The 21,626-nt window shown below is 32.1% G+C and overlaps 2 pseudogenes; one reads left to right on the top strand and one right to left on the bottom strand.

The window, feature by feature from the left end:
• Nucleotides 1–8,371: 8,371 nt before the first annotated feature.
• Nucleotides 8,372–9,175, bottom strand: LOC108757442 (uncharacterized; annotated as a pseudogene).
• Nucleotides 9,176–16,160: 6,985 nt separating this feature from the next.
• LOC108757441 (nardilysin-like) overlaps nt 16,161–21,626 on the top strand; it is a 10,687-nt pseudogene continuing 5,221 nt past the window's right edge.

Here is a 21,626-nt window from a genome sequence, read left to right as displayed (position 1 = left end):
TTTTTTTTTAAGGGTGAACTTCCGGAAACGTCCAACGCCCGATTATCACGAATTTTGATAGAAATGCTCTAAATGACGTCAAATGAATACCCTTGATTGGATTTTCACAAGAAAGTTTAATGCCAAAAATGTTTGAATGAAGTTACCCTGTATTTCTATACATTGTAAATGATTAATCAAAATATTTGGCGATACAATTACTAGTTTTGAGAAATATATCTTAAATTTATTTAAGAAAGTTTAGTAATCTGTAAACACATAGATCACAAAAATCTTAATAAATTTTGAGTACATCAGAAATTATATTTAAATATTTGTTTAATTGATACTTAAACAATATCGATATAATAATTTTAAATATTATTGCTGCAGATTGCTATTTTTTAACAGTAATTTTTTCCCTACTGTGCGCCGGTGTAGTGATCGGAGATTGTGAGTTTTTGTACGTATGTGTCTTGCGCTTTTTCGTGAGTTGTCGCGCAGCCGATCCGGACTGAGTTTCCCCTTAAATAACAAGCAAGTGCGATCAATAAAGCCATAAGGGTGGAAGGTGGGGGGGGGGGGGGCCACTTTTGGATCTCTTGCCGGGAGTGCCATAATCGGCCCGACCCTGATCTTGCTTTGTTAGAACAGCATCGATTTTTGTTAGGTCTGTTCCACTGGCATCATGTTATTGGAATTATTTCGTTTTCTCTAGAAAATTCAATAGAAATCAAAGGAATAATTGAATAATTCCAATCGGAATCCATGCCAATGACTCCATAATATGTACCTTAATCACTGTACATTTCGAACGATTATCTTGTTTATGATTGCAAATAATCGCGAATTAAAAATAAGATGAAAATTACTGATCTGACCGTTGTTATAATCTATTACATAATTTTTTTTCATTATTTTTAACCTAAATCTAAACTTCAATAATTTTAATAAAACTTTTTTTCCAAATAATGTGTTTGCTATAATGACTTATTAACAAATTCATAAACGGAGGTTTTAGAGGACTACTACCTCTCGCATCTTATTTCTTTAGAAAAGACGAAACTTTTCTAGATTGCTCATTATACGGTTATTACGATTATCCCGTTGTCGAAAATTTACGCAATCGTGAAGTATTAAGAAAATACAGAATTGAAAGCTCTCTTTCGGTTGTGCCGTTGTTGTTACACATGGCGTTGCCAATGCCACGTGTCACGAAAAAAGAAGCTACACCCTCCTTTGAACAGTGGACCTAAACAAATTGAATAGCAGAATAAGCCTATAATATCCCCAGTCAGTGGCGTAGCTAAGGTTGCAGCCCCCCCTCCGAAATTCTGAATAATTTCAATAATTTTATAAGAATGTGTAAAAAATTGAGCCGTAAATATTAATTTGTTTTGAGAGAGGAAATTAAATTCTGCTGGGATAATTCTCATATTTAATTTAGTTGCAAAAATATCGTTTATTATGTATTAAAAATATATTTGTTGATTTTCGTTTGTATTTGGCACTTAAACAAAAATTCGATAAATTACACGGAAAAAAATGTTGCTGCTAGTACAACCGCAAAAAGTGGTGGTTGATATTGCAACATGTATATAAATTATCATAATTTTTTTGCTATTGAATTAATTTTGTTTTAAACAAAACTTTTTTTGTTTATGCTTACCAAATGTGTCACTAGTATAAAAAAGAACATTTTAAAAAACTGATTTCTACAGCCCCTCCTGCAACATTTTTCTCACTACACCACTGTCCCCAGTTAATGGTTGTTATGCCAGCATCTCCAGCTGTGATCTCCTAATCCTCGTCTGATTGGTCGTAAATCCATGATTACTAAAAAGCAATTTCGGTGTATTTTGAAAAAAGAATTCTTTATTAATAAGGCAATTGCCTTCTAATTGTCGAAAGTAGCAAAAAAAGGAAAATTTTTTCGCCGCAATGGGTGGTAGGCCGACGAAAGAAATTACGGACTAAAAGACTTTGAAAGAAACTGAACGTGGACCTGGAAGTTATGAGATAACTCGCTGGCCAGAAAGCGCAATGAATGATTCTTGCAAGAGTTGCAAACAGATGTTACTTTTAGGACTGTTTCACGATTCTATACGAATTATAAATCCACTACGCCCGAGCCAGATTAACAAAATGTTCTATTTCTCTATCAGATTATATTAAAGCAAAATTATGTTTTAATTAATGTTTTATTTCAATATTGCCTGTTTCATAATTTTTGATTTACGATTATATGATCCACGTCTTTTATCTTCTTAAGGATACACACTGAGAACGCATAATTTCTTTTTCTGTTTTCAAAAGAAGCTAAGAGGTTTCTTCCGCTTACCTACATTCGAATTTGATTACAATTTGTTACCCAGGTTTTCAGAAACTATAAAAGCTTGGTCTTTACCATGCACTAGGTAAAAAAAATATTGCTATTTATACTATTCTCTTAAAATATTTGTTTATTTTTCAAATTATATTTTTAACATTGTAAAAGAATCGATTTTTTTAGGTATATAATGTGAAACATCTGAATTGCTGGAAGTTTATCTCGAAAAGGTCACAAGCAGAAGAGGACCTTATGACCTTTTCACAGGTATTAAAAAGATATTGAAATGCTAATAAAGTAGCTTTTTTAAAAAAAATATGGAACCTCCGAATTCGCTGGAAGTTTACTTCGAAAAGGTCACAAGCTGAAGGGAACTTTTCGATTCTTTCACAGGTATTAAAATGATATTGAAATGTTATTAAAGTGTTTTTTTTTTAATAAGCATCAATATATTTCTTTAAAAAGCCACTTTAATAGCATTTCAATATCATTTTAATACTTGTTAAAAGATTGTAAGGTCCCCTACAGCTTGTAACCTTTTCGAGGTAAACTTCCAGCGAATTTGAATGTTTCACATTATACCTATTGTGTATTTAAAAAAAATTGATTCTTTTACCATGTTAAAAATAATTAATAGTGCCGCGCACATACTTTATAATTATTTTTAACATTGTAAAAGAATCCATTTTTTTTACAGTCACTCGTACGTATACATACGTATACATACGAGTAACTGAAAATTTCTTTGTCTCTGCGTTTTGTGCCAAAGTCTACAAGTGCAAGAGCAATGTCTAAAACCATTGACGATAGAGAAAAAATAGTTTGTTGAGATCCTGTACGCGGAAGTGCTCCAAATAATTGAAAACACAGGCGCGTTCTCTCGTGCAATGGATAATTTTCTACGTTTGTTCCTACGTTCTATACCAAATTCTACGACGAGTGCAAGAGTAACGTCTAAGGAGAGTATCAGACTACTGTGGTTGAAGATTATGATTGACGGTTGGTCGGTTCTGCCAATTTCAGCCAATTACAATGGACTCGCTACATCGTGAATGATTGAAGTAGGGCAACCTTTAATTGTAATCGTCAATCCGTAGTCTAATACGGATATAGTTGACGACAGTTGAGATCTTATACTCGAAAGTGCTCTGCATAATTAAAAACGCAGGCGCGTTCTCCTGTGCGTACGATCGAATATTTCCAATCCCTCCATCCTGTGATATTGCTTTCGCACTTGTAGATTTTGACACAGAACGCAGGGGCAAGCGTAGGAAATTTTTAGTTACACATTATGTACATACCAAAGATCGTTACTTGAGGAGTTGGATATAAGGGGATATGCGTGGATTTCGCAGGATAGGTAAGTATTGTTCGCAGGACTAATTTTGAACATCGTTCTAATTTCGATTTTGGTGAATGATTCTTGTAGAGAATTTCATAGCGCATCTTTTCTGTGTTTAAACCAAATTTGTAACTTTTTTGTTTTCAAGTTATAAATGAAAAAAGTAATTTACAAAATTAAAAAATTTCATTATATTTTTGTGTTTAACTCGCCATATATATCTCAGCCAAATATGAATATTTTTCTTTTTGAAACTTTAACAAAATAAATTTCAACATGTTTTCGAAATACAAGACATATAAAAAGTTTTCGAAACATTTCACAGCCAAATGCTGAAAATATTCCTCTCGAATTCGTAGTTTTATTCACTTGATCACAAAAGTTGTCTTACGAATTTTCGAATTGTCAACTTTTATCTATACTACAATTTATTAATTAAGGAAATTTTTAGCTCTTTAAACGTTAGGGCTGTAAAGTAATGACGATTTATATATCAATCCGATTACGTAGCGCGCAACGCGAAGGTCTGAGCTGTTCGCCTCCGAGGCATTAATAATGCACTAATCAAAACATAATATTCTTAAGATCTCCTAAAATCTTTGTCAACTTTTTAATTGTTTACGATTACAAAATAAGAATTTGAGTATCATCAATAACAATTGCCAATAAAAATTGGTGACAATAGCGTATTTCTAATATATTAGCGAATATAATAAGAACTGATGTATTCCTTGTCATCTCTATTATTAAAGGAAAAAAACAATCGAGAAAATGAAGGTATAATGGTTTATTTATACACGTAAAACGCACTCCATGTATGTCTACGGGGTGCGTACTATGTTTGTAAATAAACCATTAACCTTCATCCTTTTCGATTGTTTTTTTCCTCGAATAGTAGAGATAAGACATGAAATATGTCACACTAATTTTATTGATGATACTCTATGGGTTTCCGATAGCTATAGCCGTATCCCCACGTACTCAGCAATTCTTCTTCTTTAATTAAGCATGTCTCCTGCCTCCTTGAGTTGGACGAAAATAATACGGCGGATCACATATTCAGCTATCACTATAGCTATCGACACTTCTTTCCCCACTTTTCTTCCACCACGCACTACCAAGTGGTAACACAAGTCGGAATCTAGCAACAGGTAGAGTTAAGCTCTACTCCTATTTCACGGAGACGAACGGCTCAGACTTTCGCGTTGCGCGTTACGTAATCGGATCGATACATAAATCGTCATTACTTTGCAATCTTAATATTTAAAGAGCTAAAACTTTCCCAAAAATTTCCTTAACTAATAAAAAAAATTGTAATATAGATAATAGTTGACAATTCGAAAATTCGTACGACAACTTTTGTGATCGAATAAATAAAACTATGAATTCGAAAGGAATATTTTCTAAAATTCGGCATTCTCGGCTGTGAAATGTTTCAAAAACGGTTTATGTGCCCTATATCTCGAGAAACATGTTGAAGTTTATTCTGTTAAAGTTTCAAAAAAAAAAAATATTCATATTTGGCTGAGATATGACTAATTAAACATAAAAATATAAAAAATGTAAAATTTTTAATATCAATCGGGTTCTCAAGTTTAAACTATAATAGGGTATATCGGGCAATGAGAGCATCAATACAGCAAATATATATATATAATTACCAAATTAAATTTACATTATAAAGTTATACAATGCTTGTCGGCACAACCTTATTTGTTTTGCCAAATACAAATAACAAGCATTGTATATCTTTACAATTTGAATTTTAATTGGTAATTATATATATATTTGTTTGGCACTAATTATCGCGTTGCATTGATGGTTTCATTGCCCTATTATAGATAATATCTATAAAAATATAACAAAACTTTTTTCATTTTACAAATTATTTTTTTCATTTATCACTCGAAAAAAACATTACAAATTTAGAATCCCCTTATAGAATTCAGCCCTTTAATTGTCTGCCTATTTAATCCTTTCATTACTATATAAGAGTGACTATATAGTCTCTCCACGCCGGGTATTCGATACATACAGAGAATGACTAGATATATTATGGTATTCACTTGTGCCGCGGGACGCTCCCTATATATTAAGGATGCATTTTACTTAACATTCGCAACGCTCGCGAACATCATTTCATCCTTGTTTAATATTTGAAAAGGAATGATGCTCGCGAGCGTTGCGAACATTAAGTGGAACACGCCCTAAGAGTGACTATATAGTCACTCGTCAAAATTTTACATATGTAGATGACAACACAGGCTGTCATTTTTAATTTGTTAATGGCAACACTCATTGTGCATATAGCAACAATTATTGATATTTAAGGTTTAAAAATGCCTTTTGTTTAATTACTTTTGTTTAATTTATCTATGCGCGCTATATAGTCCAGTGCGCTCGTATTCTCATATAATACAGCGGTAGCGTATTACGGTGAGCGCATCCATATAATGGCTGTGTAGTAACGACCAACGCTGCTGTCGTGAAAGAGTTAATTTCGGCTTACTTTTAATTTTTGCTTCATCACGAACGCTCCAAACTTTGATCACATTTATTAGGCACTACCTTTGACCGTCTGTGGCGCTTCTTTATTTAATTTAATAAACGATTTAACGTAACTATATAACTATTATTAAAATATTGTAAATAAACGTATATTATATAATTATAACTTGCATGAACCGTATAAGACGAAGAAAATATACAAATTATTTTCGACGATAAATGTCCTATTAAAGATTTCCGACGAAACCGGCAGTTACGAGAATAATGTTGCAAGATATCAGTATGTGTTACAAAGATCCCGATGAACCGGGGCCTGGTCATTATAATCCTCGGACGCTATGGAAACCGAGTTCACACAAAAGATACCCATTAGCAATGTAGAATATACGCAATCACTTGCGCCGAGCGACATTCATCCTGTGGACCAAGAAGATATGAGGTTAAACAGGATTTTTGTATAAAAAGGAACGGATAGATTTGCGTTTTCAATAATGAAGTGTCTGGAACAACTCTTCGTTGTCCCACCGTTATATAATGGTGATTGATTTCTCCGGACATTGTACAATAAATTATGTTGTCAACGATCGTCCCTAATTGTGCGCGCGCGAGTCCCTAGTTGTACGTATTCCAACTTCAATTTACACTACGTTTCAAAAATATCAAGTATTCGGCGCAAAATTGTAAAATTGTAAAATTTGCACAAAAACATGGTTAAGCGAAAATCTGTTTCAACCAAATATCGCTTATTTGATATAATAATGATATAACTAAATTTCTTATTTTAAAATAGAGCTCCGATAAAGAAGAATATGTAGTGCGTTTGACGCATCCTTTTGAATTGGACGTTCGCCCGCGGCCACCCAGTTTACGCTCTCCCTCGCTACACGTATATGCACACACGCGTGCAATTTATACATGGAAATATCAGCTCGCACTCGTAGGAAGGGTAAAACATCTTTTATCAAAATACTTATTCAATACAGGAATACTTGGGAAGCGTGCGTCCACTTCAACAATGGATCAAACTCAAATCGGTCTAATCCGACTTCAAACATGATCGATCCATACTGCCCGTGTCGTCAAAATCACCGACTATCTTTTCAATGTATATACTCACGGTAGAAATTTCTCGCGGACATATGTAACACTGTAGAGAAATAGTATCACTATATTTTTAAATAAAATAAAATATTGCGAGTTCTTTTGATAAAAACCATTTTATCCTTTTTAAGAGAGTATTCTGTTATCGATCTCCGCGTAACCCAAAATATGAGTACGTCTGTGTGTGTGTAGAAAGGGAAAGCGAAGCGCGCGACTGAGCGCGACGCCGCACCGGCGTAAAGCGAAACGGCCGACGCAAAGATATTCAAACTTACATTTATGAAAAACGTTGTCTTTTGCGTCGTGTCATTATAGCAAATGAATGATATGGTCTCCTTTGCTTATTTCTCGATCGATTTTCATTTCCATTAGTTCTAGAGATTTCATTTTCGATTCTAAGATTGCTTCCTTCACGTCATTTAATAATAATTAATCTCAATTTAGTTTATCGTATAGCAGTATTACAAGTTATAATAGAAAATTTAAGTATACAGAAAGCGCCAGCGTTAAAAAAAATTACTGCTGTTGTTATAATGTCCACTAGGTATATGTATATAAATGAATAAAATTGTGGCTAAAGCGTAACGCAAAATATCGTATAGTGAGTGCAGATAACACGATAAGTAATTACACAACAGTATTGCACGAGTGTTTGTAGACAAAAAAATATAACCGCACAGTAAAATGGCAATAACGTAAAATTAATTGCTCGTCTCTCAACGTGCTTCATCGTTTAATATCACGCGGGTAATCAAACTTGAACTCAACTGTACATACATTCCCAAACAGAACAAGTCACGATAACATCAAAATGATATTAAAATCATATTAAAATAAATAATAAATGATATTTTGGAGTCATTTTGACATAATTTTAATATTATAATGACTTGTTCTGCTTGGATTAATTGATTTTGCGAGAGACGCGTTAACGCAGGCGTCGTCGTGAAGGGTCAGCATCTTCCGTGTTAAAGAGGTATTAAATTCTTAATTGATGTCTTAATTAATTTGCCCTTAAAACTAATGCTTGTCCTATATGAGAGCGACGTTACATAGAGCGACATTTGATTATACCCGTATCCTAGGTGTCAGTTGCTCCGTGAAATTCTTCATCAATTTACAGAATTATCCGCCATATGGCACACCGCGAGAAATTTTTTCTCATTTTTTTTCTCGCACGCGCGCGCACGCACACATGATGTTCTTCCAGTTCTATGGCAGGTATACATAGGTAACGTAGGTATATCTTGCATATCTTGCGACTGAGTATTTACAAGAGAACGAAGATCTTCCTTTGATATGACCGCTGCTTTCGAACTGGCGATATATTTTTCTACATAATATCTTTTTCAGCATATTTTGTTGACAGCCAAATGTGTACTCAGTATACTTAACGTTAAAACCGTTGTATATTAAACTGATCTGAGTATATAAAACCGAGATATTTTAAATAGAATGTATAATAAAATGTATAACGTGTACTTTACATTTTCAGCAAACAGTGCAATACAACGTATTCATGATTTCCCGGTTTAACTCCGCATTTCAATATTTCTAATAAACGTACATTTTTATTTCGATTTATGTATAATGGTTTTGAAGAGCGCTCATCGCTCACCTGCAGCTATGCAAATGAAAACGTTATGATATTTGCGCTTGATTAATTTTCACATTCGCAGGTTTTATTGAGCGATAATGGACGTTTCATCAGTGCCAGCTCGGATAACAATGATATGGATTCAGTGTAGTTCAAAGTAAATTTACGCTTTATGTATGGATGAGAAGCTGAGGGGGTAATAACTGATGCTTGGCCGCGGCAAGCGTAGCAGGGATGAGTGCAGATAGGGTGTCTGCTCACCCGCAGGCAGTTTGAGCCACCGCAACCGTCGAGATATTAGGCACGCAGACAAACGCATCGACGTATGTGCAATCTCTGAATCAGCGCTGCGTACTCGTTTATGGGGTATACAAAAGAGATAGTCGCAAATAGCTTACGCAGTTTAGCCGCTGGCGATCTTATAATTAACTGTCCTTGAGAAGACGCTGATGGAATCGATGACAGAACGCTAATGTACACATGTGTGTTGATTCACACTGTATGCGGGTGAGGTAAGGAACGGGAAATTAGGCTAAAAATCTGCTGAAAAGTGCATTGCACACCGAGACCTATCTCATGTCATCACGGTAATAAAGCCTGGGCTAGAACCACTCTGCGACAAATAAAGTGCATACACAAACGTTCTAAGTTATATACGACAAAGATAAACGATCATTGGACGAATATAATTGCACATCTAAAGCAGCTAATTTATTGACGAATATTGACGCGTCGGTTCAAAATTAATAATATATGTACAAATTCAGTCCGCCGGAATATAATTCTAACTGAGTGCGTATCATTATTATTTTCATTACCGTATTTTCTATTACCGTTACCCACTTGATATTCCTACGAGAAACATCGTAAAAAATGACGAAACGGTATGTCGTTCGGTCTAATTCATGCGATAAGTTACAACGATCATTGAATTTTTAAATTAGCGTCATCGATCTCAAAAACTCTAAATTTTAGTACCTCAAAAAATTGTATCCAATTTAGGTCAGCCGTTTAGAAGTTATTAAGTATTTTATGGTGAGATATATGTCAGCGAATGTAGGTGAATCAAACACGAAAACTGTTCATATTTTTACGCTAAAATTTATATGTTTTGTTTAGCAGGTCATAAGCTATAACATATGAGAAAACCATTTGATCTCACCGGGACCTAATTTCATATAGGATTAGTGCGGGGTCCTTTGTCCTTTTTCTTTTAAACGGAATTATAACTACACATTAATCAAATTTTTATTCTATTAGGGCGGGCTTGTCCAACACTGCTCGTGAGTCGAAATGCTTCCATCTCTCCGTCTCGGTAGAACGGGACAGAGCGAAAATAATAAAGGATAGATGCCAAGATTCCCCTGAATCCCTACTCGTTCCCACCACGTGCAAGCTGGAATTTAGCAACACCCTGCTAGATTGGATGGGGGAACGTTCCCCCACTCTTCATCACACCACTACATTCAATACTGGTCGTATCGCGAGTGTTTGCCTGAGGGAGCCATAAGGATATGAAGATGCTAAATTTGATTCTCGCTATTGGCTGCGATGCTGGTATAGTTTTAAAATTTTGGGAAAACATTGTTTTTTTCCAATTTTTCCGCAGATTTTCTCGGTTCTTTTCTCAACGATAGAAAAATTCATTGAAAAAATTTATGTGTGTTCGTAAGATCTACTATATTTGCTTTTTTCCGAAAAAAATAATTGTAGTTTTCTTTCTACAATTAAAAAAAAACTGCTTTTTTAAAACTATAGATGCTGGCACTGTCAGTACTGCAGCTAACAGATGGCAAGATTCTAATCCAGCTAGGACTCCAGCAGGAAAACAAGCCATCGGCTTTAGAGGTTGCGCACAATCAAGGAATAAAAACAGAGAATAGGAACAGGAACAAAGAATAAGAGGCTGCGCATATAAAAGGAATAGGGAATAGAGAATAAAAATTTCAATCAGAAATCACGTATTTGGAATATCAGAAATCATGTATTTGGAATACAGTTTCTGTTAGGTTGAAATTCGTATTTTCTGTTCCTTTCATTGTGCGCAGTCCCTAAGAATTATATAAAAATATTTCTTTTCAGAAGATATGCTCATGATATAAAGATAATTTCGGTGGCGTGCCGTAGATTTTAAGATTACATCTGATTATTTACGTGCAATCTACGTGATGTTTACGTGGTCTTTTGTCACATAAACAATATAAACTATGTAAATTATGTAGACTATATTGTAAGATGCATCACTAACATATTTTATGCAATATAAAAGAATTAAAAATTAAATTATAAAGCAGTCTTTACGCTCACCGACTAGAATTGTCCAAAATATATCTAAGGATAGGCTATAAAAATATACGGCGATATCTTTAGGATATTCCTGATGCATTTTAAATATTTTAGCTATGTGGGCATACATACATATTCCCACTATAAATATAAATTGTATTATAAGTATTATATAAGTAAAGTTATATAAGTATTTATTAAATCCATAATAAATTATGTGGAACTTTTTTTTAGAAAATGTTTGTAAAATTATCAAAATTCTAAGGATTAAATTAAGGAAAGCATAGACATTTTATTATTACTTTTCATTTATTATATATTTCATATTTATAGCAAATTATTGTTTAGCAAATTTTTTTTACACAGATAGAAGAAAATCTCAGCTATAAGATAAAATAATAAATATTTGTTCGAGTCTCACAGATCGAGATTGTATACAAAGTACCAATTCTTTGACTTACAGAACATGTGTATAACACATGTGTTATATGCACATGCAAATGTAAGTATATATTAATATTTTACATACATATATATACATATGTATAATATATAATATATATATTATATATGTATATTAATTTATTATATAATAAATATATTTTCTGACTTTTTGTCAACATTCCATGATACATTCATTCCATAATTCATTCATTTCTTACGACTTTTACTTTGCGTACAATTACCCGACGCGCAAGAAATTTTTCGCTTTTCCGTTTTTTCCTTTTTGCCAAATACAACCTTATTGAATGAAAATCTGTTGAATACTCTGATACAAATTTTTCTTAGAATTTTTCATATAACTTTTCAGAATTTCTATATAATTTTTCAGAATTACTATATAATTTTATAACTTTCTTACATTTTTTATATGAACACTTCTCAGAAAATCTAAGTTTTTCTCAGAATTTTTCATATGTATATGTTAATTACACGAAATATCGTTAATTAAATAAGATTACTAAGACTTTTTGTAAGTGTAATTTCTGATAAAATGTTATAAAATCTAAAAAATTAAAAAATATCTTTTTAAATTGTGGGATAAGAATTTCAGAATATTTTTATATATTCAGAATATTCAGAATTCACTTCTATGAAAAATTCTGAGGAGATGTAAACTTTCCGAATATTTCTGAGTATTTCTGAAAAATGTTCCAATTCATATAAAAATTATGAGAAAAATTTTCACCAGGGTATGAGGATACGTAATAGTAGAAGAATGTTTATAGTTTCTATTTCCATACTTATATCGCTTTAAATTTGGAAAAATCATTTCAGGTCAATAAATTTCCCTTAGATGCTCACAATTCTCCCACTTTCCCCTAAAAACGTAGAATATTATAATTCATGCGTAGATGCACAATTTTGTGCACAACCACAACCCTGCTCGGTGGTTCGTTATTTTTTGATATGGATTTTTACGAGTCCACTAGATGGCGATGTTCTCATCCTTGCGAAAGAACCAGCAGCCGGTAATCTTTAATTTTTAACGCAAGCTTCGTTATCGTTTTAACGAATCATTTACATGATACAAAAGCTGCACAACGGTATTACAATAACGGTGTTATAATTACTAACACCTCTGAGATATAGCTCGAATCAGAGTCGAAACGTTTGATAATGCACCGACCGAAGTCAATAACTGACTTATCGTGCGTGGAGTCGATCAATGTAACGGTACGGGAGTAAAGGCACAAAATTTTTACTTATTATATTTTCATATCAATCAATAAGTATCTCTTTATAGACTTTTATATCAAGACTATAACAGAATACTGAACAACGAAATTTTTCCAATAATAAATTTTTATAAATATTTTCGTTTAATCTGTTAAAGCACTTACAATTAAAGCAAACGCTGAAAATTCTGAATATTATTTTTCATAATGAATTCATCTATAAGTACATTGCCCGTCAATGATTCGCAGGTCGTGCAGTAGTCTTGACTTATCGGCTTGATTTACTCGCAGGGTCGATAACGCGCGCACTTCGGAAAACGCATAGATAGGGACACATTAGCAGTATATATATATGAATATATAGAATAACAAGAAAATTAAAAAATTAGTTATTTATTGTTTTTTTATTATTCTATATTTATATATATACTGCTATAATGTGTCCCTTTCCGTGCGTTTTCCGAATTGCGCGCTTTATCAACCCTGCGAGTAAATCAAGCTGATAAGTTAGAGCTACTGCACGATCCTGCGAATCATTCACGGGCAGTGTACATTAATATTCAAAATTTCATCAAAATCGAAATGCACATGCAATATCCCAGAGAGCACAAAGTTGTCGTAAAAAATGACTAAAATATGATTAAATTATTATAAAGATTATTTTTTAGTGAAAGAATACAGTCAATGAAAAGGTAACTAAAAGACGACAGATGTCGCACTGTAATCATTTTATAGCCTTATCCATGTGATAACTAAAGGATGACTTCCTTATATCTTTTAGTCGTGTTTATGACTTCTTTTAGAGTTTTTATTAAATTTTATATTTTTTATTAAACGTTATATTTTGGCACATATAACGTTTAATAACATTAAATTCCTAAATTAATTTTTACATAAAACAAAATGAAATTGCATTTTGACTGACAATATATATATCCCATTCATGAAAGCACCAAGCCCGACAATTACACCAACTGGCCCCAACAAATTTATCGGGGCTACTTTGTGTACACTTGTGCGGTGTACCAAGTCCAGACGAACATGTGACACTGGCGAGGAACTGTACCATTCAACCAGCCGAACACACCAGTTGCACCGACACCCGAAATGTGCACTATTTTAAATAAAATTTTTATGCAAAAACATGATTTAAAGCTTTTAAAAGTTATGGTTTTAAGCTTTAAAAGGTTTTATCAAACATCGCTTCATAATCATTTTTCGCAGACATAAACTTTAAATTTTACTATTTTAACGCTAATTCTAAATGATTTTAATTTCGAGATAGAGTAATTTTATTGACAATGGTCATAACGAACGAGATTTTTCAAAAAGCATTTTAAAGCTTGAAATTTCTACTTTTGAAATCGGTAATAATATTTCGATCTAATTGATTTTTTACATAGCAATACAGACACAAATGAATATCCGTTAAATCTGAAAATTTTATATAAATTTTACAAAGGTCTATAGTGTGAAGTCAAAATCGTACAAAAATGCGGTTTACAATTTTTAAAAGAGTGAATCTTTACTTTTAATTTGTTTTTTTATTGAATATTGTACGATTTTTTTTCACTGAGTTATTCAACAGTGAAACAGAAGTGATCGTTTTTGCTTCAACGTTTAATATCTAGGTGAAAAAAATCGTACAACGCTCAATAAAAAAGCAAATTGATAGTAAAGATTGCTTGTCTTTTGTTGAATAATGTATTTACGCGGTGAAAAGTTATTAAATTTAATTATATACAGCTGTAATTTTACTCTTTGCTTTTAAAACATCTTTCATAGTAAATATTCCACTTTTGATTAGGTGCGCAGCGTTTCCTCATTCTCGTCTACACTTTAAATAATAAATCAAAATTTGGATGTCAAAGCCATACAAAACAATTTAGGACTATCAAATTCGTCATGCTGCTATTCTTCAATTCCATGCTTCCAACATTTTACGAACGTCTCAATTCTAACACTTGAATGGTTCATAAGTAAGTCCCAAGGGGCATTCTAAGGATTTATGTGTCATTTTGTTCAATGGCCAAAGTGACATACGATCTTACTTTCTTTCTCTATCTTTCATTCTTACTCTCTCACGCAGGTCGCGTGGCAGGAATTTGACCCACTTATTCACCGTTTTTTCACTCGCCCAATACTCATAAATCATCATAACAAAGGATGAATTCGTTCAAACAGTGGCATCTTTTCTCTCCCTTTGATCTATTAAAAAAAAATGTAAAGCTTCTAAAATTCGATTTTATTCCTATGTCCTTGTTTCCTTTTCTCTTTCTATGCTCTTTCTTTATCCTTATTTTGTTAAGAATTTCATATAAAAAGACACGTACCTTTTAATATTTATTCATTCTACACCGTGAAAAAAGTATAGTCAATTTTAATAAATATTTAGTTCAATACTGCCAACTAAACATTTACTTATAGTAAATAAATATTTGTTCAGTAAAAAAAATGATTGTCGAGTCAAATTAACATTTCTTGTATCAAATAAATATATCTTTATATTTAATAAATATTTAGTTGGCAGTATTCAACTAAATATTTATTAAAATTGACTATATTTTTGTTCAGTGTATCTATCGATATAATAGGCCAAGAGATAGATGGGAACTAAATTTCTGAAAAATATGCCAACCACGAAAGTATTTGGATTAGTAGTCGCGTCTCGATCATTTTAACCGAAATGTATTTTCGCATAGAGTATATAGCTACACTAGGATACGTATTGTAATTATTATAATAATAAGTAATAGTTAATAAGAAAATGTTTTAATAATGTTTTTTTAATAATAAATTAAGAAACAAAGGTATATAACAGAAGATAAATACAAAAGGTAAAGTGACAGTAAGAGAAGACCAGGTTAGAGAAGAACATTTCGGGTATATAACTTTCTCTTTAAAGCTGAAACGTGAAAAGTGAAAATGTTTATGTATATGTGAATGTATATATACACATATACATACAAATAATTTTCACTTTTCACGTTTCCGCTTTAGAGAAAAACTCGAGAAAAAGTTATATGATCGATAATCTGACTTCGAAACTTAAAGAGAATAGTTCTGGAGGTCTTTTGCATCCCTATTGTTCCGCGACGCAGCAAACATCGTTAATTTAGTAAGTATAAATACATGACAAAAGAAGAAGATACAATATATTTCTAATTCTTTAGAAAAGAATTAAGAGAAAGTTAAATCGAAATCAGGAAATAGTCACGTGAATTGAAAAATTAATAGAGAAATCTTTTGTTCGATGATTTTTTAGAATGGTGCATTAAAAAAGCGACCTATAGAACAATATTATTGTATTACAATGCTTTATCAGAATAACTTTGAATTATGTCACTACTGGTGTTCATAGAAGTTACAGACTCATACCTAGGTTTTCTATGCCGGGACATTAGGGGGTCTAGCGCCTCTCTAGGGGGGGTCCGGAGTCTTTGAGGTCATCAATTATCTCTTGGAGCAGAAAAAAAATACTGGAAATTTATTATCGAATGTGCAATAAAATGAAGATACATGTCCTTGGAAAGTTACTTTAAATAATAATGGTTACTATAGAAGAAAAGGCTCAATATTGAATTATCATCATAATAAAGTTCTTTCTCGAAAAGTTGAACAAATGTTGTAAAAGTAAAAAAAAAGACAAAGAAGGAAAAATACAATTAGAAAAAAGCAACACGAAAAAATATTCCTACTAAAAAACAATATGTTACAGAACGAACTCAAATTTGATTGAACGGAAGCGGCGGTCACGCACCACGCACAGTATTAGATTATCGATGCACACGTATCTTTTGTGAAAAAATTCCGGCTTGTCGGATCTCTTCCCGCTTGTATCCAGGAAAGCGGCTATTGAGGGAGAAGGTGTGATACGTTACAGCTGGTTAAACAGCTGCGGGGTGGAAGGATAACCGTGAACGCCGCGACAAATTTCGGTAGCAGCCACCAGAAGGCCGCATATGAAACCGAAGGAGCCCTTTTTTTTTCTTTCCCCTCTTGAGCATAGTTTTGAATTTATTTCTAGACCGCTCAATAAAATCGACGTATTGCCAAGCGCAAATGATATTATCTCAAGCGTACATTACCTTAAAACTATCCGATCTCTTTGGTAATTTAATAAAATTTAAATACAATATAATTATAAATTTTAAAACGTTAATGGAAGAACTATACGATTTTAACGCAGTTAGTGATATGGAAATTTTTCAATATAAACTTTATCTTTAATTAATAGCGTTTTCCATGTAAACTTTATCTTTAATTAATAGCGTTTTTCATGCAGAACTAGTGTGCACTCAGTGTACATTAAAACTGTTGTATTCTAATCTAAATGTAAAAATGAGAGATCTCAATTAATGAAGTGTCTAATGTGTATTTTATCAAATAGCACGATATAATGTATTGAATATTTCGCAGTTTAATTCATTTCTATATTTTTATTAAACGTACATCTTTATATCAATTTGTGTACAACGACTTTAAAGTGCACTGAGTGCGCACTAGTTCTGCCAACGAAAAGCGCTATAAAATTCATGCCATTATTTAACGATAATATACCTAATTAATAAACGTTTCAATTCCATTTCCGAGCAAATTTTCAGCTCAAAATTAAAAAACTAAAAAGTAATATCATATAATATGAGATAGATAGAAGAGAAAAAGAAATTTTTTAACTTGCAATAATTATCTAATGATATGATCGCAATTATATCGTTGAAGGAGAATGAATTTGAAGAAAAACATAAGATAATTGCTTTTCAGATTTGTAATTTTGCGCTGAAGATTGCTCGGAAACAGAATCGAAAAGTTCGTTGATTATTTTATCGTAAAACATCGGAATGAATTTTAATTAAAGGTAAGTTTACATTGAAGAGAATTTCCACACCACTAACTGCGTTAGAATTGTATAGTTCTTCCATTAACGTTTTAAATTTTATAATTACATTGCATTTAAATTTTGTTAAACTATGAAAGAAATAAAACTGATAATTAAGTAGTACGCGGGCACACTACTTACCTACTTAATTATCATCCAACAGTTAGATCCCATCGCGCGCTCGGTGCCGATACTTCTACTCCCGCTAGTGAGAGAAAACTTTTGATTGCGCCTTGTTCATTAATCGCACGCACACGCGGAAGCAAATTAATACACAGGTAGATGCACACTAACGCAGCTTATTGCTATTCCTTTAATTTACATGACAATTTACATTCTTCTTACGACTTTATTTTTCAACTGAATGCGGTAAAAAATTACAATATTTTGTCACAATATTCGTTTCATGTTTCGTCATCACATGTTCGTTTTATAATACTGTTACTACTAGCTTAAATCCTACAAAAATAAATGCGATATTTTCATAACTTTATATAGGCGATACGTAAAAGAAAAAAAGATGCAGTTTTTTTAAAATTAGGATTCGTGCAGATTACCGAACCAAATATTGAGCTGCGAGCCGAGCCTGCGTCCGCATTCAAAGATTCTACATCCACATTATCGAAATGAATATAGATTCACATCAAATATTTAAATACACGACAAGTAAGAATTTAAAGCCTATAACGGTCGAAGCTGGATCTTTAATGCTTAAATAATTCAATGTGAATTATATGTGTACTATATATATGTACATGCATATATACCATATTTATAGTCATTCGAACTGTGTGCCGAATTGATTTTCCGGACTTATAAACGCAATTAAACTACTGTAATAATATCACAAATTAAATTAAATTGACAAGCAATTTTTAATAATTCAATGCTCAATTAGGCATCGTATAGAAAGATGTTAAAGTGCTGAAAAACTAAATAAATTTATTGCGAAAAATAGCTCGACCGGGAATCAAACCCGGATTTCTTGTACCCCGTATGAGTGTCTTAAGCCTTTAGACTACAGAGGCTCAAATATTTGAATGTGAACGCAGGCTCGGCTCGCGGTTCAATAATGAGAGAAACTGTAATTTCGATGATGGAAGCAATTATAAAAAAACAAACGTTTCCTCTTGTTTGTACGCTTTAATGCGTTTCAACGATTCTTCGCGCGGGTAGTAAAATATCAGTATTAAATTAAATTCGCGGACGTACGTACGATGGCGCGACATGTTTATTGGTCAATCTTACATTGACAATTATTATTACGACAGCTTGTTTGACTTTCGGATTAACAACGTCTTGACGGCCGTTCTGTATTTAACACTTTGACTCCGATAATCACGATAACGTTAAGTGCGTTCTATTTTACGAAAGCTTCGTTTCAACGCAAATGATTTCCGTTCGATATTTAATATGCACATAGAGTACTTCAGTACTATAATATAGTGTGCAGAATTAATAATTATTATGCATACTATTTATAATCAAATAATAATTTAAGATTTCGTTTGTAAGAAATGGAAAATAATTTTCTTTCCGTACTTTAGAACACATATGTTCTCTTGAGACATACAAAATAGTACTATAACAACAGCAGAGACGATTAATTATGACAGTATATTAAACTATTACTTTTTCGCTCTCACAGACTACATAATGTCTCGATTGTTATCACGTAGTATAATATAATCGTGTAAAAGTAGGATTATTCCAGTGACGTACAACAAGGGATGATATTCATTCATCTCAAGAGACTCGTCAGAACAAAAGTAAAACCCTAAGCAAAGAACTTCATAAGATCATACATGTGAGTATAACACAACCGATAGGAGATAAATTCCAAAAAATTATTTCGGCGCTCGGTTTAAAGAACTATATAGTATATAAATTTACATGGAACATATAAAAGCACTTAAGATTCAGCTAGATTGTTAAAGGCATTTATCTCTTATTGATTAAAAATAGAATCTGTTGAGTCATAGGATTTCAAAAATAAGAGGGCGAAATTTAGAAAACGCCTCAATATCGATGCCTGCGTTATTATACTACAGTAAAGTAATATTACGCAGCTCCCGGTAATTATTCAGCTCTGTACGCGCTCGCGTATGCCGTTATAAATTCTGATATGAATTTCTAAAGGATCGCGTAATAGAGCTACCCTCTACATTTAGTGATTATTGTGCCACCTACATGCGATTGGTGACGCTAAAGAATTGGAGTTTGTAATGTACACCACACACGGAGAGAATTTTCTTTTAAAATTTACCCTGAAAATATGGTGATTGTGGTACAATACAATATTTTAAAGATTTTTACCATGCACTTCAGTAAAATTGATCAAACTTATTTTATACTTTATTGTAGTTTTATTAATAAATGAGAGAGATTTATATTAAAATTCTTCGAAATATAATGTTGTCCCACGACTGTCATATTTTCAGGGTAAATTCTAAGAAAAAATTCTCTCCGTGCAGAAACATCACACAACACACATATCGCTATCAAATTTTCGTCATAATTCAAAGTATATTGAGAAGAAGATATTTTATTGTTATTATCTAATTTTTATATTCAATCTTGTAAGGTAATTATTTAAGAACGTTTTGTATAATATGATTGTAATATAAAAGGTCGTAATATAGGAACGGAGCGAAAATTAATTTAAACTTGCAGTGGTCAATAGAAAAATTGTTGATTCAGAAACACAATAGTAATGAATTATTTGAAAGGCTCCAATTGTAATATTTTACAAAATATAATAAGGAAAATTACCAATGTGAGCTAATACAAGGTGTTTTTTTGTGAAATTAACAATATATTCTAATTCAGTAATATAATTATAGACGTTTTGACATCATTATTATGCCCTCTTTAAGTGTAAAAATACCGAAAAATTCTAGATTGTATAATTAGCGTCACAATGCAATAAAATAAAATTTGTCAGAAGTGAAAAGATATCGTTAAACAGTAAAAAGTATTATCTTCGTCTGTCGTATATCTTCGAATACTGAAACTAATAAGGAAGTCATATAATCAAATTAAATAATGAACATTGGCTCAGTGTTATATATATAAATTCTTAATAAAAATTTAATTAAACCAATAAATAATGTTTTAAGACTTACTTGAAAACAGATTAACAATGCTCTGTTTAAATTGATAAAAGACGGTCTGTATATATTGAGACTTAAAATGAGTATAAGAAATCATAGATAAAAGAAATGTTTATAAAAAAATAAACTAATAAAAATGTCTATAATTCATATTATTGATTTATAATATATAATTTATAATATATAATATATAATTGTTAATTTCACCAAAAACACCTTGTATTGGCTCACATTAGCAATTTTTCCTTATATTTTATTCAGAAGCTATGAAGTTACAAGTTTTACATTTCTGCAAAACTGTCGAATCATCTCTATTTCATTTCCATTCTCACGAGATTACTTCCTCAGAACGAGGAGTTCTCTCTTCTGTTCGATCTTTCTTTGTAAGCACAATGTTATCTCCGCGGGTCGTTGTTATTTACAGTTCAATTCAACATTATACTTTTAAATAAAATATAACGTTTTATTATTACCATTTTAAATTTATAAGAAATAATCGTTTAAGTATTAAGACAATATATTGGGTACGGGAATAAGTTTCCGCCCTTTTTGAAAAGAAAAAGATGTGTTTATTTAAACAAATCTATATAAGTGAGTTTACCTATTCAAAGTATGCTCCTTCGGAAGCGACAACTTTCTCCCACTTTTCCGGTAATAAACGGATTCCTCGAATGAAAAAATCTAATTTCCATGTCTCTCTCTTTCAATTTGTATGGCACCCAATTTCCTTCTTTTTGCACCATTCCCATTGCGTGTAGACGTTTTCCAACAGTGGATCTATCAACATTTAACTCTTTTGACAACCTATCGAGC

This window comes from Trachymyrmex cornetzi, unplaced genomic scaffold (genome assembly GCF_001594075.2).
Source record: "Trachymyrmex cornetzi isolate Tcor2-1 unplaced genomic scaffold, Tcor1.1 scaffold143, whole genome shotgun sequence".
NCBI classification, from domain to species: Eukaryota; Metazoa; Arthropoda; class Insecta; order Hymenoptera; family Formicidae; genus Trachymyrmex; species Trachymyrmex cornetzi.
Note: the sequence above shows the minus strand (reverse complement) of the source record. Positions and strands in the feature narration are given on the sequence as shown.